General features: G+C 40.7%; 1 protein-coding gene across 1 annotated transcript in view; it reads right to left on the bottom strand.

The window, feature by feature from the left end:
* Positions 1 to 12,895, bottom strand: part of LOC117413131 (cysteine-rich and transmembrane domain-containing protein 1-like) — a 44,593-nt gene extending 31,698 nt beyond the window's left edge. The window contains exon 1 of the mRNA XM_034021887.3: positions 12,732 to 12,895. The gene's annotated coding sequence lies outside the window, so the exon portion shown is untranslated. The remainder of the gene's footprint in view (positions 1 to 12,731) is intronic.
* Between the last annotated feature and the right edge of the window lie 7,914 nt (positions 12,896 to 20,809).

The raw sequence follows: 20,809 nt of genomic DNA, 5'->3' as shown, positions 1-20,809 counted from the left end.
TTGTCATATTATTGTTCTGTAAGGCGATATATAGTACATAATAGAACTAGCATGCACCAAAAAGCGTATTCCTTTTGTTGTGATATCGTAAAAATATGTACCCAGGTGCTTGTGAGAGATATTGAGGGTTCATATATAGAGGCTGTACGCCTTTAAGAAGAAAGGCCTGATGGGATGTCAGCTGACATACAAATGCTGAAGTGCAGAGGTGCTGGATTATTACACTCCAGTTTCATGCAAGTTATGATAGTAAATCGGACTAAAAAAATTGCAGCACAATGTTTAAGGGGATTTTTGCACTGTTTCAATAGTGCAATTTAAGCTATGTTATCGTTATCCATTTAAAAAGTCTGTAGATAAGGGCATAAGCATCATTCAACCTTTTATTTCAACTACTGACCCATTGTCTGAGGTCTTGACAGTGGAAAAATCCAAATGTTTATGGCTACATATTTCCAAGTGTGTTCGATTTCCAGGGAGTACCACTGAGAGGAGACGTCTCTGGTTTGAACCCAGATGACCCGAGTCATCACACACTGAAAACCCACATCACAGCAGCCATCTTCATTGCTGTTGATGAGCTTAGAGAAGGGTGTGGAGAGCGAGAGAGAGAGAGAGAGAGGAGAGTGTGTGAGACATTGTGTGGGGAAGGGAGAGAAGGAAAAAGGGGTGAATTAAAGGCAGAAAAAGGAGATTAGGGAGGAAAAAAGAGGAATAAGTGGTCTCAATGCTTTTAAGAGTGTTAAGTGTGGAGAATTTGTCTGTATTCATTTTATTTGATTCACTATTTACTTTAATATATTTAGCCTACTTTTTTTTTTTTTTTTTTACAAAGCAAAAAGAGAATACTTGTCCAATGTTTTGATTTAGTTATTCATTATTTTATGTATATGAAATATACTCTATATAACTGTTCCCTGTTTAAGCACATCTTGAAAAAAAATGTTAATTGTGTATATCAATATACATAAATATACAAATACAGTCTGTGTGCGTGCTCCTAAATTTTTTCAGTGTGTTCCTAACTTTAAATTTAGGAACACCCGTGTTCCTGCCAAAAAAAGTTAGTGTAGAGCCCTGGCTTAGCCGATAGCTTTGTGATGGGGGTATAGAGGAGTAAGGAAGTGGAAGCGTGCGTGCCTTGCTGAAGCTAAAGTAAGAGAAAGAAACAAAAACCAAAACCAAAGAACGAGTAAGAGATCTGTTTGTTCCAGTTCTATACTGTGCAGATAGAGATCTGTTTGTTCCAGTTCTGAAAGATCTGTTTGTTCCAGTTCTATACTGTGCAGATAGAGATCTGTTTGTTCCAGTTCTGAAAGATCTGTTTGTTCCAGTTCTATACTGTACAGATAGAGATCTGTTTGTTCCAGTTCCATACTGTGCAGATAGAGATCTGTTTGTTCCAGTTCTATACTGTGCAGATAGATCTGTTTGTTCCAGTTCCATACTGTGCAGACAGAGATCTGTTTGTTCCAGTTCTATACTGTGCAGATAGAGATCTGTTTGTTCCAGTTCCATACTGTGCAGATAGAGATCTGTTTGTTCCAGTTCCATACTGTGCAGATAGAGATCTGTTTGTTCCAGTTCTATACTGTGCAGATAGATCTGTTTGTTCCAGTTCCATACTGTGCAGACAGAGATCTGTTTGTTCCAGTTCTATACTGTGCAGATAGAGATCTGTTTGTTCCAGTTCCATACTGTGCAGATAGAGATCTGTTTGTTCCAGTTCTATACTGTGCAGATAGAGATCTGTTTGTTCCAGTTCCATACTGTGCAGATAGAGATCTGTTTGTTCCAGTTCTGAAAGAGCTGTTTGTTCCAGTTCTATACTGTACAGATAGAGATCTGTTTGTTCCAGTTCTATACTGTACAGATAGAGATCTGTTTGTTCCAGTTCTATACTGTGCAGATAAGTAAAAGTAGTCACAGTATACAGTGCCTTGCGAAAGTATTCGGCCCCCTTGAACTTTGCGACCTTTTGCCACATTTCAGGCTTCAAACATAAAGATATGAAACTGTAATTTTTTGTGAAGAATCAACAACAAGTGGGACACAATCATGAAGTGGAACGAAATTTATTGGATATTTCAAACTTTAACAAATAAAAAACTGAAAAATTGGGCGTGCAAAATTATTCAGCCCCCTTAAGTTAATACTTTGTAGCGCCACCTTTTGCTGCGATTACAGCTGTAAGTCGCTTGGGGTATGTCTCTATCAGTTTTGCACATCGAGAGACTGAAATTTTTGCCCATTCCTCCTTGCAAAACAGCTCGAGCTCAGTGAGGTTGGATGGAGAGCATTTGTGAACAGCAGTTTTCAGTTCTTTCCACAGATTCTCGATTGGATTCAGGTCTGGACTTTGACTTGGCCATTCTAACACCTGGATATGTTTATTTGTGAACCATTCCATTGTAGATTTTGCTTTATGTTTTGGATCATTGTCTTGTTGGAAGACAAATCTCCGTCCCAGTCTCAGGTCTTTTGCAGACTCCATCAGGTTTTCTTCCAGAATGGTCCTGTATTTGGCTCCATCCATCTTCCCATCAATTTTAACCATCTTCCCTGTCCCTGCTGAAGAAAAGCAGGCCCAAACCATGATGCTGCCACCACCATGTTTGACAGTGGGGATGGTGTGTTCAGGGTGATGAGCTGTGTTGCTTTTACGCCAAACATAACGTTTTGCATTGTTGCCAAAAAGTTCGATTTTGGTTTCATCTGACCAGAGCACCTTCTTCCACATGTTTGGTGCGTCTCCCAGGTGGCTTGTGGCAAACTGTAAACGACACTTTTTATGGATATCTTTAAGAAATGGCTTTCTTCTTGCCACTCTTCCATAAAGGCCAGATTTGTGCAGTATACGACTGATTGTTGTCCTATGGACAGAGTCTCCCACCTCAGCTGTAGATCTCTGCAGTTCATCCAGAGTGATCATGGGCCTCTTGGCTGCATCTCTGATCAGTCTTCTCCTTGTATGAGCTGAAAGTTTAGAGGGACGGCCAGGTCTTGGTAGATTTGCAGTGGTCTGATACTCCTTCCATTTCAATATTATCGCTTGCACAGTGCTCCTTGGGATGTTTAAAGCTTGGGAAATCTTTTTGTATCCAAATCCGGCTTTAAACTTCTCCACAACAGTATCTCGGACCTGCCTGGTGTGTTCCTTGTTCTTCATGATGCTCTCTGCGCTTTAAACGGACCTCTGAGACTATCACAGTGCAGGTGCATTTATACGGAGACTTGATTACACACAGGTGGATTCTATTTATCATCATTAGTCATTTAGGTCAACATTGGATCATTCAGAGATCCTCACTGAACTTCTGGAGAGAGTTTGCTGCACTGAAAGTAAAGGGGCTGAATAATTTTGCACGCCCAATTTTTCAGTTTTTTATTTGTTAAAAAAGTTTGAAATATCCAATAAATTTCGTTCCACTTCATGATTGTGTCCCACTTGTTGTTGATTCGTCATTTTTTGTGAAAGTTTCATATCTTTATGTTTGAAGCCTGAAATGTGGCAAAAGGTCGCAAAGTTCAAGGGGGCCGAATACTTTCGCAAGGCACTGTATGTGTAGTTCCAGAGGGGAATGTATGAACTGTTTTGATTTGTATTTGTTTATAGTTGGGTAAACCGCTTATCCGTCCTGACTTCAGACAGGGACCACACAAAGTATTGTTTAGTTAGTGCTCCACCTGAGAGCGAGCTTTATTTTGTTTGTTTTATTAGCGTTTGTTTCCCCACCGGACTAAGAAAAATAAAACCAACACCGGTTTTAAACTGTAAATCAAGACTCCAGCCTGATCATTTAGACTGCGCTCGGCCACTCTGTCACATTACAATTAGCAAAAGTGCCTCAGCGCAGTTTAAATATAGTATACACATGTCAATGGTGCTCAATACATCAAAACAAATCCTTGTGGGTAAGCAACTTGTTATATGATCACTATTATGTTTACTCAAGGCTGAGTGCAGAATCCTATTTTACTACAGTATACTTGAGAAGCGATCATTTCGTGAGGGTGCCTAGTTTAACTAGCCGTGCGGTGTTACATTTAATGGCCTTTCAATTAAAATGGCATTACAGTAAAGTATTTTACTGCCAGGACTACCACTGCATTTAAGCATCTGTGGCTTACTTTTTCAGTTGTGATGCAAATCTCAGAATTTTTCACTAAGTGGAGATGCAAAGCTCTGCAACCCGCCCCCCCAACCCCCCCCTCGCCGCACGGCGATCCCCCTATCACACAATAACAGTGCTGTACTCCGTATGCATTAAGTGAATGTATATTCACTTTATTGAAACATTTTTTCAATAATAGAGAACAAAAAAACATAGCTGCACAATGCAGTGGTGCACTTATTTTATTTCCAAAAAATCCACTTTTACAATATAGTGGACATGTTTCTGATATAAATGGCCAAACCCATGTGTGATTCCACATGTCATTTGCCTTATTTTCAATGCTGAGGCTTTCCATAGACTTACTTATTTTTTTTTGCTGTTGTGTGGAGAAATTGAAAACTTACAATAGTATCATAACACCTTTTCTTTTTTTTTTTTAAGAAATGTAAGTATATTATATATATATACAGTACTGTGCAAAAGTTTTAGGCAGGTGTGAAAAAATGCTGTAAAGTAAGAATGCTTTCAAAAATAGACATGTTAATAGATTCTATTTATCAATTAACTAAATGCAAAGTGAGTGAACAGAAGAAAAATCTAAATCAAATCCATATTTGGTGTGACCACCCTTTGCCTTCAAAACAGCATCAATTCTTCTAGGTACACTTGCACAAAGTCAGGGATTTTGTAGGCATATAATCAGGTGTATGATTAAACAATTATACCAAACAGGTGCTAATGATCATCAATTCAATATGTAGTTTGGAACACAATCATTAACTGAAACAGAAACAGCTGTGTAGGAGGAATAAAACTGGGTGAGGAACAGCCAAACTCAGCTAACAAGGTGAGGTTGCTGAAGACAGTTTACTGTCAAAAGTCATACACCATGGCAAGACTGAGCACAGCAACAAGACACAAGGTAGTTATACTGCATCAGCAAGGTCTCTCCCAGGCAGAAATTTCAAGGCAGACAGGGGTTTCCAGATGTGCTGTCCAAGCTCTTTTGAAGAAGCACAAAGAAACGGGCAACGTTGAGGACCGTAGACGCAGTGGTCGGCCAAGGAAACTTACTGCAGCAGATGAAAGACACATCATGCTTACTTCCCTTCACAATCGGAAGATGTCCAGCAGTGCCATCAGCTCAGAATTGGCAGAAAACAGTGGGACCCTGGTACACCCATCTACTGTCCGGAGAAGTCTGGTCAGAAGTGGTCTTCATGGAAGACTTGCGGCCAAAAAGCCATACCTCCGACGTGGAAACTAGGCCAAGCGACTCAACAATGCACGAAAACACAGGAACTGGGGTGCAGAAAAATGGCAGCAGGTGCTCTGGACTGATGAGTCAAAATTTGAAATATTTGGCTGTAGCAGAAGGCAGTTTGTTCACCGAAGGGCTGGAGAGCGGTACACGAATGAGTGTCTGCAGGCAACAGTGAAGCATGGTGGAGGTGCCTTGCAAGTTTGGGGCTGCATTTCTGCAAATGGAGTTGGGGATTTGGTCAGAATTAATGGTCTCCTCAATGCTGAGAAGTACAGGCAGATACTTATCCATCATGCAATACCATCAGGGAGGCATCTGATTGGCCCCAAATTTATTCTGCAGCATGACAACGACCCCAAACATACAGCGAAAGTCATTAAGAACTATCTTCAGCGTGAAGAACAAGGAGTCCTGGAAGTGATGGTATGGCCCCTAATCTCAACATCATCGAGTCTGTCTGTGATTACATGAAGAGAGAAAAGCAACTGAGGCTGCCTAAATCCACAGAAGAACTGTGATTAGTTCTCCAAGATGTTTGGGCCAACCTACCTGCCGAGTTCCTTCAAAAACTGTGTGCAAGTGTACCTAGAAGAATTGATGCTGTTTTGAAGGCAAAGGGTGGTCACACCAAATATTGATTTGATGTAGATTTTTCTTCTGTTCACTCACTTTGCATTTTGTTAATTGATAAATATAAACTATTAACATGTCTAGTTTTGAAAGCATTCTTACTTTACAGCATTTTTTCACACCTGCCTAAAACTTTTGCACAGTACTGTATATATAATTTATAATGGTTCTGTTGTGTGGGCTGTGACCTGTTGTGCATCTGACTGCTGCGTCTTATTTTATTTTAATGACTGCCTTTGACGTGTACTTTTTTTTCTTTCTCTAATTGTATACAGGCACTACGAGGGGGAAAGGGAAAAAGTGAAAAAAGGGAAACTATTTTCCTTTTAACTGAGCTTCATCAGTATGTCCATGCATTGACTTTCATTATATAATTATTATTATCACTGTATTATTTTCTCATACACCTGTGTGTGCGGTGCTGTTTTCAAAGGAGAAGGAGATGAACACATAGGACTGTCTCTGTACTTTATAACCCGTAACAACTTCTCATTTACTGTGCAATGCACGGGATGTTGTTGCTTTGTTACTGCACTGCTCGGTTTACTATTTAAATGTAATTGTATTTATTTTTGCTGTCTGCGGGGGACAGTGGTATTTGCTGTTCCTACTGGTGCTAGCTATGGTAGTTAAGTTTTACAGCACAGAGTTAGCAGCTAGCAGACTCAGGTTTGGGGACAGGTTGGTCTAGGGGGAGGGCAGGTGGGGGGGTTGGGGCTCTGTTCTATGTCTATCTTCTCTGATCTCTCATAGTACTTTTTTGCTAGGAGACGAGGGACTGCTGATTTTCAGTGACAGTTTGGGTGCCCTACTACAGTTTAAGAATATTAAAGTTTTTTTCTAATTCATGGCACCTACTACTGGACTAAATACTGGTAGATTCATTGAAATTTTGTTAGCTGGAATGTGAAGGGGTTGAACCATCCTGTTAAGGGAAATAAGGTTTTAACCCATCTACAAAAGCTTAATGCCAGAATTGTGTACCTACAGGAGACCCACCTGCGTACTTCTGACCATTTCCGTATTCGAAAGGGATGGGTGGAGCAGTTATTTCATTCAACTTTTCATACTAAGGTTAGAGGCGCAGCAATTCTTGTGCACAGAAACGTGCCCTTTACTGCTTCCCATCTCCGATTCTAATGGGCGCTAGGTTATAGTGAAGGGCAAGCTATTGGATTTACCAGTGATCTTGGACAGTGATTTATGCACCCAACTGGGATGCGACCCCCTTTTTTACTAATCTTCTGTCTTCCCTTCCTGAACTTCACACTCACCAACCGATCATGGCAGGAGACTATGTGTTTTAGACTTGTCTGGACCGCTCCACTACAAAATCAACTTCTCACTCTAAATCTGCTACTATTATTCATTCTATTATTGACCCATTTTTTTTTTTTTTTTTTATTTCCTTCTGCAAGAGAATTCTTTTTTTCTGCAGTCCATCACTCCCTCACAAATTGATTATGTTCTATTGGATAATAGACTTCCTTCTTTGGCTTCCTGTAAATATCACAGTATTGTAATCTGTGACCATGCCCCTGTAGTCATGGAACTTGCATTTGCTGCTCAATACCCATCTCGCTGTACGTGGCTCTTTAATTCTCTCCTACTGTCTGGCACAGAATTTGTTATGTTTGCTTCGCAAACTGAATTTAACCTTCTTTCTACCAACCATGCTGAACAGCTTTTGCTTAAATCACGCCATACCATCCCTACGAATATGGCAACAAAGCCAGTAAACTGCTAGCTCTTCAGTTCCGCCAGTCTGCTGCTTCACACTTGATCACTGAAATAAATACACAATCTGGTTCAACTACTGTGGATCACTTTAATAACGAATTTAAAAGCTATTATTCTACTCTTTACTCCTCTGAAACTCCTTCGAACCCTTCTCTGCTTCACTCCTATGTTGAGGGTCTTGATGTGCCTTCAGTTACCCTCAATCTAGAGCAGACTTGGAAGCACCACTGTCATCTTGTGAGGTTACACAGGCCATCAAGGCAATGCAGAGTGGTAAATCTCCAGGTCCTGATGGTTTCCCAGTCAAACTTTATAAGAAGTTTTCCACTCAGATATCTCCACTACTGTGTTCAGTTTTTGCAGAGACTCTCTCACATGGCTCTCTCCCACCTACTTTTATAGACCCTCTTAATTGTGGTTCATAGCGCCCTATTTGGCTTTTGAATCCAGATATTAAGATTTCGGCAAAAGCTCTGGCACATCATCTAGAATCAATCCTCCCTACAATAATTTCATCCGATCAGACAGGTTTTATTAAAGGCAGGCATTCTTTTTCTAACCACACTGTTTAACATTATCTATACTTCCCATGCCATTGAACCACCCTCTATCTCCCTCTGTTGTAATCAGGCTATTCGGGGCGTGACATGTGGGGGGTTGGAACACAGAGTGTCTCTATATGCAGACGATCTTTTACTTTATTATTTCTGAGCCCAGTACCTCTCTACTTTTAATTATGGATACTCTGACTAGGTGTGGTAATATCTCTGGCTACAAGATTAACCTTCAAAACAGTAGGGCTACAGAGCTAGAGGAGACACGCTGACCTGTACCCAGCTGAACTACAGAGCTGGAGGAGACACGCTGACCTGTACCCAGCGGAACTACAGAGCTGGAGGAGACACGCTGACCTGTACCCAGATGAACTACAGAGCTAGAGGAGACACGCTGACCTGTACCCAGCTGAACTACAGAGCTAGAGGAGACACCATGACCTGTACCCAGCTGTTCCAGCATTGTCTGCTTCAGTGTCAGACAGCGAGTGGTGATGGATCAGGGACTGCCTCAGGGTTTCAGCCAGTGCCAGGCATTCCATCAGACAGTGCAGCCTGGACGTGTGTTCACAGTGACTGTAGCAAACAAAATACTTCCATGAATCTTACCTGTCGGGCACTTCCACTCCCTATATACAGGAGGTCTCAAACGTGCCAGCAGAGAGCCCTGCTTGTAAATGCTGTTTGTATGTTGGTGGTGGTGGTGGTTGGCAGGGATGGGGTTAATTCCTACCCTTGAAACGCTCCTCTGTTTAGATTTAAAATCTCACCGTGCTAGTGCAAGACTTGGGGAGGGATTTTCTCTTGATTATTCGTGGTGCGTGACTGTTTTTGTTCAAACCTTTCATTTAAAATAAAAACGTGCACCAGCGTTTCAACTAGCAGTCCTGTGACAGTCAACTTCCTGGTCTGGGGACGTCTCCACACAGCCGCCCTGCTACATGGCCGTTACACTTGCAACTATCCCACAAAGCAGGCCTGCAAACAGATGTCTAACATGTTTTGTACCACATATAATGTTTTAAAATGAAAACATTGGAGACCTAATGACCTATAGTAAATGGATGCACATGATGCAGACAATTTATGTAGGCCAATTATTTTGTTAGCTTCACAACTATTTTGAATATTCAACATTTAGATATTCGTCTTACATTAAAATTAGCTGAAACTATGTACCTTCTTTAGCTGAGCTGACAAGAACTAAAACCCACGGCTTTTAAACTAATTTTACCTAAACATTTAACCGCTGGTGAATAATATGCCGGTCAAATCCTTACATTGTGGTGTCCATATTCTGTATTTCTTCAGTCTTTTCCATATACAATAAATGCAGTCGACACACATTCTTAATTCTTAGGATTGCTTTTCTGATTGGTAACAAACATTCCCAGTAAGTTGTACATTGTAAACATGTTTAAACGTTAAGGAAACTAACGCCCCTACTGGAAACAATGATTTCTGACTGTTGATACTAACTTCAAGCAATGTTTCTTTGAATAGTCCTCCAAGCAATAAACAAACCAAAAGTGGAATATTCCATATTCCAATAGGATGCCAAACAAAAGCATGTTTAATCAGCACCCGTACAGAGTGATAACACAGCCACCAGCATCGCCGTGCAGGGCGATAACACAGCCATCAGCATCGCCGTACAGGGTGATAACACAGCCACCAGCATCGCCAAACAGAGTGATAACACAGCCATCAGCATCACCATACAGGATGATAACACAGCCATCAGCATCGCCGTACAGGGTGATAACACAGCCCTCAGCATCGCCGTACAGGGTGATAACACAGCCATCAGCATCACCAAACAGAGTGATAACACAGCCATCAGCATCGCCGTACAGGGTGATAACACATCCATCAGCATCACCATACAGGATGATAACACATTCATCAGCATCACCATACAGGATGATAACACATTCATCAGCATCGCCATACAGGATGATAACACATTCATCAGCATCGCCGTGCAGGGTGATAACACAGCCACCAGCATCGCCAAACAGAGTGATAACACAGCCACCAGCATCGCCAAACAGAGTGATAACACAGCCATCAGCATCGCCAAACAGAGTGATAACACAGCCACCAGCATCGCCGTACAGGGTGATAACACAGCCATCAGCATCGCCAAACAGAGTGATAACACAGCCATCAGCATCGCCAAACAGAGTGATAACACAGCCACCAGCATCGCCGTACAGGGTGATAACACAGCCACCAGCATCGCCGTACAGGGTGATAACACAGCCATCAGCATCGCCGTACAGGGTGATAACACAGCCATCAGCATCGCCGTACAGGGTGATAACACAGCCATCAGCATCGCCGTACAGGATGATAACACAGCCATCAGCATCGCTGTACAGGGTGATAACACAGCCACCAGCATCGCCGTACAGGATGATAACACAGCCATCAGCATCGCCGTACAGGATGATAACACAGCCATCAGCACCGCCGTACAGGATGATAACACATTCATCAGCATCACCATACAGGATGATAACACAGCCATCAGCATCGCCGTACAGGGTGATACACATTCATCAGCATCACCGTACAGGGTGATAACACAGCCATCAGCATCACCATACAGGGCGATAACACATTCATCAGCATCACCGTACAGGGTGATAACACATCCATCAGCATCGCCGTGCAGGGTGATAGTAAAGCTGATGCTAATTGTACAAGTCTCTGCTCCCCACATCTTTGATACTTTTTCTGAAAGCAATTACATTAAAAATCCTCGCTGGAAAAAAAAAAAACCCTCTCATTTGACAACTTTGTGAGTTGCAGTGAAGACAGCATTTTAAACCTTAGCTGCTGACAGCAGTAGCATGAGTGTGGTGCCCATTTGTCTCACAGGGTGACAATATGGTGAGCAGATTTTAAAAGTGTGCGTGAGGGGGGGGCCTTGTGTGCCCACATCTAAAATTATCTTTGAGGAATGTAAGCAACACAAGCCTGCTTCCTAGGGCCATGCTGACTGCTAGATAACCCCCTAGCTACTCATACGTTTCACAATCAGAGGCCAAGGTACAGCTTGGTCACAGGGCAAACAGGTTTGCTAGTGAAGCAAACCCCAGTACCACTCACTGTGCCACACGCTGAGACAGGATTGAGTCTCTCTCTGTCTCCTTGTCTCTTACTGTAACAGCTGCTGCACCAGGCCTGACTGGACACAGCATTACCTTTCATGAGCACTGAATTCACTAACCCTAAAACAAATAAAACACAATCGCGAAACCGACAGAAGAATGCAGCTGGAAACTAGAACATTTACTTTCCACTGAGCTGTAATGATAAGGTATGGCTTTATCAAGGTCAAATAATGATGTAACAGTATCGCACTTTGCTTAACTGCACTCGTTTCATAGTTGCTCTTTACTAAATGCAATTTATTTTTTATATTGTCTGACACAAACTTGGACAGCTTAAAATAAAGCCCCATTTTCAACTTACTAAAGTGCCTGTGAAAAGCACACATTGGTAAATAAATAAATAAATAAATAAATAAATAAATAAATCCTATTCGCCACAAAAAGTTGCTACACACTAAAACTGATGAAGGACAGGCGTGGCAACGGCCCATTGGTCGCAGACTCCACACAGTATATTCAGCTAGGCAATCAAACTACGGTGTATACGATATATAGTGCGGCAGTACCGCAACTTAACTGAAATGAGGCCACTTCACCTCGACGCATAACTTGTAGCCTGAAAAGTGAATCGCAATATTGTAATATTTATATGCGAAATTAAAATCGAACTTGTAGTACACAACTCCCTAGTGTTCCGGTACAATTGAGAACAAAAACACCCCTGCAATAAATAAATAAATAAATACATAAATAAATAAATAAAACGGTACACCATTATAAATTATAAACCTGCAACAGCCACGAACGTTTTTAAAATATAAATATTATAACGTTAACATTTATTACCGTATCTTATTATCATATTTTCCATTATTAATGAGTAACTACCGGCAATTAACTTTGATAGGATGTGCCAGAATCTCCCGAGCGAATTATTCAGTATAGCCTATATCGATGCGTTGTGAAGCTCGGTGTATACACGCAGCATCGTATCACGTGTAAAGCTTGCACCAAACCGAAGCTTAATTTGTAAGAAAAAGAAAAAAATATAACAATGCACCTGACATCAGTTTGCTTTTCTGCACTGCTCGATCCCATTCCGAGCGCACACAAGTGTACATACAGTACTAGACAAGCGTCCAGTGCTCTGGACGAGCAAATATACCGACTGCCTTAGAAAGACTAGGATTTAATTTTAGGCAGTGTTACAGAGCAAAGACTTAAACACCACATACATGTTTTTGTTGAAAGCAGGTGCTTTTTTTGGTTCGCTATTAAAACAGGGTCACAGAAAATGTCGTACCTTTAGTTGGACTCTGTTGTTTGAACTCCGCTCTGCAGTACTCTCCGTGACTCTCTCCTCCTGCACTGAGCACGACTCCAGCGTCCTTCTCGCCGGGGTAGAGCAGTGACGTCATCACAGTGGTGTGCTTTTCCAATGGAACTTGTGATTCAGGTCACCTGATACCCTCCGCACTAAGTGGACACGGGGAATCCTACATTTGAGATAGTTGCAGGCTGCTTTCTACCCCGCATAGTCATTGCTTCATTCTTGTATTATTACAGCATACATCTTTGGAAGTATTTGGGATTCAGAATGGAAACTGACTGTATGCAATTTGCAAACATTCATGGACAATAATATATGTAGCTATATGTTTAAATTATACAAATGTTGTTATGTCGTTTATGAATATAGAATATATAGTACACCCTAATATTGATTTGATGCAGCCACCTGTAATGTACAGATAGAAGGGATGTTACAGTAAGATGGTACCTGATTATTTAAAAAGAAAAAAATATATACAAAAATTAAAACACTACCATACCACCCTCTGTCAAATAGAGTAGGGACAATTTGGACTGCTACATTTTTTTTGGATGGATACATCACATGAACCTCCTGAAACTGACAGCAACAGGGAGATGCAGGTTTTATATAGTACAGCCTCAATTTAATTTTTTGATATACTTTATATACATTTAGAGTCGTGTGATGGCAGAGTTGACAGGTCATGACATGACATGGATGGATTGAGAAGGCACTTCAGATCTCCAGTGAAGCTCTGAGCCAGGCAAAGGCAGATTTAGAATAGATTTAGGGAAATGTAACACACTATTACATGTCTCTTTAAAAGGGATATTGCACACACAGTATGTCAGTCCTCTACAAGCACAAATCCTTTACAATGGAACAGGGACATCCCTGCCAGGTACTGCCTGATAGATTATGGACTAAACATACCCCATAAAGGGTCAAAGTCTAGATTTGTATTTCCTTATATTGTATCAAGGCTATTATCTACATTTGGATAATATTGTGATGCAAGCAGGTGTACATCTTATCAGAATTTCAAACATATTATAAACTGTGTTTGTTTTTGAAATGCCAGAATATACAATAGTGTGCCCAAGCGACAGCCTTGGCTGTTGGATCTCAAGCGTCCGACTTGTTTGTGTTTTCCACATGGTGTTTGATAGCACTGACATCCCAACCCTATCGTATGCTTTCATGTTTCAGAACCCTTTGTGAGCTTGTCAGTTATTCATCCATCCTCACTCAAGTACTACCCAGACCTGTACCTGTCGTGCACTTCCACTTGCTAGGTATCTTATATGTGTATTTTGGAAAGAAGAACACGCTATAACAAACATCTATTTCATTTTAAATACCTAGACATGTTTTGTTTGTTTTGAATGTCGGGGGATGTCTTCTCCACTGGGATAGTAAATAGTAAACATAAGGTAAAGTTGGTTTGAGAGATCTGTGCCGTTGTTATGGCAATTAAATGGTTAAAATCACTGGTAATGGCACTTAACTGAAGCCATGGCCTCAGATTTTCTCTACATTTCCTTATACAATATCCCTGATCAAACTTGATCAAGGTAATCATAAAATACAGTTATGTACCGAGTATCATACCAAAAAAGTCACATGACCACAATACGGCAGCCATTTTAACAGTTGAGATGTTAGCAGTTGAAATAGTGGCAGTCTGTTCCCCTTCTTAGGTCGTTTCACCTCATCCAGGTAAACACCTGGAACTGTCATTAGTCTAGTTGGTTGGTTAATGACAGGGAGAAGAGGGTGGGAACAATTTCACTCTCTGGGTAAATTGACCTATGAAGTACAAGACTACGTGATAGCAAAGCATGTTCACAGAGCTTTAACAGAGTACAGTAGCAGATACCATGTAAAATGAAAATTCATGCTGCTTCAAAGTGTGCATGTGAGCCCTACATAGAAGTGCACAACAGGTATGATTTATGGGATTCTTTCATTAGCGAAAACCCTAAATCCTAGCAGAGGTCAATTAGACTGGCCTGGGTATACTGCCCAGGCTCATTCTCACAAACACTCCCAATACTGCCCAGGCTCATTCTCACAAACACTCCCAATACTGCCCAGGCTCATTCTCACAAACACTCCCAATACTGCCCAGGCTCATTCTCACAAACACTCCCAATACTGCCAAGGCTCATTCTGACCAGGAAATACAGGCACACACAAGGACTGCGTGGGTGAGTCGCTAATGCACTCGTAAGTATTTATTAAATAAAACATTTAAACAAAACACTTTTCATAAACAAAAAGGCACGCTGGCCATTATAAAACAGGCAATAATTAACACAAGTATCGTGCTGGTGTAAAGCCAGCACGAGCAGCAATTGTGTTGTGGGACACCCGCAGCGAGCTATCAATTTGTTCGATAACTATTACCATGCGAGTCCAGATATAGGGTTCTTACAGGGGAGCCAACACTCATGCACCACCCACACAACCAGGAAGAGACAGCACAACAATGAAAGGTCACGATTTTTTGAGAGAGAGAGAGAGAGAGAGAGAGAGAGAGAGAGAGAGAGAGAGAGAGAGAGAGAGAGAGAGAGAGAGAGAGAGAGAGAGCTTGACTCTGTAGGCAAGAGCGACACTGTAAAATCCAAGGCTACTAAAGCAGTTTAATTATAAAGTGGGGACTAAAAAAACAGGTAAAAATACTATAAAATACTGAAGGTGGGGCAGAGTGCAATATTGCTAAGGACAGGGTAAAGATTATAAAATGTGGGGCAGAGTGTAATGCTACTTAAAAACTAATTAAAACCGCTAAAAACAAAAAGTGAAACTAAAGCAGCATAGGAGCTTAAAACGAAGGGAAGTAATAAATAGTGGAACTGGTTCCTGCTATAAACACCACAAGCAGTCACCCGCAGCCAGTATAGTCAACGTGCACAACACTACAATTACAATGTAGCAAGAGGTACTTAGCTCTGTAGGGTGAGTGGGTCGTCCAACCACTCTCCCCAAAGTGCAGGTTCACTTCCCTCAAACTACTGCTGCTGCTTAAAAGCCTCAGAAGCCGTCTCTCGTTCCATCCTTGCTTCTATATTAGCTTTTCTTCCTCTCTGCTTGTTCTGACAGCTTGCTTGGTTGTGAAATTGAGTTGTTTTCTGGTCTGTTTCTTTAGCAGGACTGAGTTACTTTGTATTCACATTGCAATGTTGGGTTAGTTTTTGAATGACTAGTGATTAGTTGAAATACTTTAGAACTGGGGAAAAAAAGTTGAATTCTCAGAAGAATGGGGCAAATGCCTTACTAATGTGTCCCAACATCTCCACAGAACCAGTGATACAGCTGATTAATTCCAAAACCTTATATATTTACCTCAGAATTTAGGACTGAGTGATTGAGTATAATGAATGGAAATGCAGATGTTGTGCAATAGAAGATAAATGCTACATCTGTATTCTTTAATGTACTGTATCGAATCACAAGCAGCTAGATTGGATCTATAGGGTAGGTGTGTGTCTAGGTGGAGTGCTTTGTTCTTACAATCTGCAGTTGTGCTTTGTGTTTCTTTCCCCCGCCATAATGGTGCACAATATTTCAAATCAATCCAGTAAGGTGTAAGACTCATAGGCCTTTGTTGTAAAAAACAGCAACTTTTTTTTTTTTTACAATCTGTGTGATTAATAAGCAGTCAATAGATCATGCATAGGGTGTCTCCTAATATAAAAGACATCTTTCAGCTTCACTCGCAGTCCTCAGAACTGCATGGGGGAGACATCTTTTATAGGATAAGGGACACCCAACACACAGCACTCCACCCGTACAGAAAAACAGAGAAACACAATGCAAGTTTAGGTGCGCTATAAGATAACTGGTCACAAACAAACCAGGCCCCAGGCTGTCAGTAGTGTAAAAGCTGTGGCCCCTTAGCAACCTGTTGCTAAGGGCTCTGTTACTAGTGCATGTGCCACAGAACCTCAAATGACCTGAAACACTTTGCTTCAGAGTGGATCTGTTGCAGAGAATGCCTTGTTGGAAGCAGATGCTTTGAAAGGTCAAATATGGTATATGACAGCTTCTTGTGGACAGGAATACCCAGTGAGTTCAACATATTCAGAATTGGAACTCAAATAGTGAAATTCACAAAATAATAATAAAAAAATGTAAACAAATAAAATTCACAGCAACTATTACAGCAGCAGAAACTGGATTCTACAGATTTGCTTTCCTCTGCAATGACTTCATGTGGTTTGTTTTACCACTCATGTGACTACATTTTGGAATGAAATTAGGAGGGGTGTTCAGTCCTGGCACTTCTCCAGGCAAGCTCAAAGTCAGGTAAAGACAGATTTAAGGCAGAACAATATGAACTCAATATCTGAGAAACAGAACCCAGACCCACTCAGAATGATTGCAAAACGCATACAATAAGCAAAATGTGCAACATTTATTAAAATGACATTTGAATAAAAAAAGAAAAATAAATTCAATGACAGGCGTTTCAACTAGAAGTCTTTTTCAATGTCTTGGAAGAAACGTTTATCATGAATTGTAGTTTATTTTACTGTATTTGATTTGCAGCACTATTTAGTGTTTAATTGTAATGAATGGCATCTGAAGCTACATTAGCCTTAAAAAGGTAATTAAACCCTACAATCAGAAAGCCTTATAATCTCAACATGTATTCCAGTGCCCCAGAGACTGCGGAGGACATAAGCAGCTCTTGTAAACCCATCCCAGTGTTACAGTGCTCTCTGCCAAGTCAGGCTCTGTGAGGCTCTGCTCTGTTTAGAATGAGTGTGAGGCTCTGCTCTGTTTAGAATGAGTGTGAGGCTCTGCTCTGTTTAGAGTGAGTGTGAGGCTCTGCTCTGTTTAGAGTGAGTGTGAGGCTCTGCTCTGTTTAGAATGAGTGTGAGGCTCTGCTCTGTTTAGAATGAGTGTGAGGCTCTGCTCTGTTTAGAGTGAGTGTGAGGCTCTGCTCTGTTTAGAGTGAGTGTGAGGCTCTGCGCTGTTTAGAATAAGTGTGAGGCTCTGCTCTGTTTAGAATGAGTATGCCTTTTAAATCCTGTGCATGTATTTGAAGATCATCAGTCATTCTGTGTTTATTATGTCCCAATGCTGTTGGGAGTGTTTCAGCAATTCATGACAGGTTAGTGGTGCTGAGTAATGCATCAGCAGTTAAAAGTGGGTCATCAACCAAAACCTGCCCTCAGAGAGCGGCCAGCACCAAAAGGGAGAGGTCCTTCGCTGTGTCGGTCTTACAGAGGAAATCAGACACATTTGAGACTGATGATGATGGCCTTACTACTACATACAGGGTGGCCCTGTAATTGTGAGGTGGCCTTAAACCAAGGCTGTACATGTGTTAATATAACTAACTAGCAAACAAGTGTGCCTGCCTCATATTCTAACAATAGTAACAATAAGTGCTGAAGATTGTCCTTAGCCTGCACTATCGGTGCAGATAATAACAAAATCATCTTGTGCACAAGAAAAGAGCAGCAGTGGTGATGTTGCTAGTGCTAACAAGTACGTCAGTAACATCCCCCCTCCCTGCCACGGCTGCATATTCAACATGAAGAAAAAGTGAATGACCCCGATATAGAACAACGGTATGTACAGAATAATGTAAGGTATGCACATTAATAGTTTCATCAAAATTGGATAATTGGTATTTAAGGGCTACATGTCATTAGGTAAGCAAACAAGATGTCATGGTAAAGTAAAATGACTGTAAAGTACGTGGAATCATTTCCTGTGTCCTGAAATTACAGTAATTTATCTGTGAAATACAGGCGGACGTTTCATCACAAGCTTTCCAGTTATAAGTCTGACATACAAATGGACAAATATACAGACACTCCCATAAGTCTTGTACTCTTAATACCAGCTGAAGAAAGTGTAGCACACATGCGTAAGAGTACATGGCCCTGGCGGTGCAGATTTCTTCACTTGCAGGGAATAATAAGAGAGGCTGATTCGAGAGTTCTAAGCTTTAAAGTTCAGAAATTGTGATTCAGAAATCCTACAGTTACAATAATACATTCTTACACACTTATGCCACACAAAGTCTTTTCAGTCTGACGTTAGCACCTCGTTAATAAATTAAACTTGGTTGGAATAGTCCTGAGTCATTCCATTTCGAATGCATTGTTCCTGCTCTTGTGTGATAATGACTCAGCTAGACCCAGCCAACTACGGTAAATACATCCGCTGCTTTACTGAATCAACTAAAACCTCTTATAGTGATCAAACGGTCACTCTCTCTGTGTGCATTAACACCCACACAATATCTAGTTCTGGTAAAGCACAAATGAAAGCCACGCATTGAGACAGACTGCATAATACACAAGCCTGCATTATCCACTCAAAGGAACAAACTGCAGTTGTTCAACCTGTTTCTTTATCTTATTATCGGTATTTATTAAAGATATGAACATACAGTACCTCCTAATGTAATCAAGCAGAGAATCAAAACCACATAACTGAGTCACTGCTTCATTAATTGAGCTGCTTTATAGATAAGAATGAAGGAACACAGACGTGATCGCTTTCAAGTGGATTTAGAAAACAAATCTGAATTACACTAATCTTACCTCTCCTCAGTGTTGAGGAGTATTATTATTATTATTATTTATTATTATTTATTTCTTAGCAGACGCCCTTAACCAGGGCGACTTACAATTTTTACAAGATATAACATTATTTTTACATACAATTACAATATTTTTTACACATTATTTTTACGTACAATTACCCATTTATACAGCTGGGTTTTTACTGGAGCAATCTAGGTAAAGTACCTAGATAATAAAATATTAAATTATATTAACGATAAACAAATCAGATCTTAATCACATTGAACAAAAGATTTATACTTAATTTTATGCGTTTATTTTCACTTTATCTGCTTAATGAATAACTTTATTTTGAATTAATATTACAAACACACTGTTAATATTATTTATTTCTTAGCAGACTCCCTTATCCAGGGCGACTTACAATTGTTACAAGATATCACATTATACATTACTTCACATTATAGATATCAGATTATTTTTTTTACATACAATTACCCATTTATACAGTTGGGTTTTTACTGGAGCAATCTAGGTAAAGTACCTTGCTCAAGGATACAGCAGCAGTGTCCCTCACCTGGGATTGAACCCACGACCCTCCGGTCAAGAGTCCAGAGCCCTAACCACTACTCCACACTGCTGCCCGTTACATGTGGCATGTTACTGTAATCTACTGGTTCCCAACCTTTTTCAATGTAGGGACCACCTTTTTTTACCCAACGGATCACTTGCCATGTATTTTTTGACAACAGCATTTTGAAACTAATTTGTATGTGTATATGTATAAGTACATGTAGAAAGTGAAATATTTATATGACGTACATAACTTAATGAGATTCCTAGGATTGAATCTTCGCTACCAGTTTGTGGCAGTGTGGCAGGGAAGCCCTGCCGGTGCACAGGTGTGGGGGGGGTGGGGATATTGGGTGGCAGGAAGGGGGTTACATTTCTCCATGTCAAAACACAGGTGTATAAAATAGGTGTTACAAGGAGTGGAATTAATATTGGTGATAGAGGTGGAGGTCCGTGGTCTGTGGTCTGTGGTCCATATTGCGTGTTCCGTTCTGTGCTGTCCCTAAATGAGTAAACTCCATGACCACAGGTTGGGAGCCACTGCTGTAATCCGATTACATTTCTCAGTAACTTGTAACTGTTCCTTATTCAGACAGGTAACTACATGTGGTAACAGACTCCATTTTATGTGAAAAGATAATGCAGTTACTTCCAGGTACCTGCTAATGCATAATATGGAAAGCAGACAGCGTTTTGACAGTCAAACCTTATCACATGAATGCGCTTCTCATATCAACATGCTAGAAAATGACATCAGAGGAGGGAACCAGTGAGTTTGATTGCTGGATCTTCAAAGAATATTTCAACCTCAATTCTGACCAAACAGAGAGGTCTCTATTTGTAACTGTAACTAGTTACAGTAACTTATTTGTTTGAAATCAATGTAACTAGTTACAATGTTGTTCCAGTAGCCTGTAACTGTAAAGGATGAGTTCCCAAAAC

Source organism: Acipenser ruthenus, chromosome 23 (assembly GCF_902713425.1).
Source record: "Acipenser ruthenus chromosome 23, fAciRut3.2 maternal haplotype, whole genome shotgun sequence".
Taxonomy (NCBI): Eukaryota; Metazoa; Chordata; class Actinopteri; order Acipenseriformes; family Acipenseridae; genus Acipenser; species Acipenser ruthenus.
This window is presented reverse-complemented; position numbering and strand designations above follow the sequence as displayed.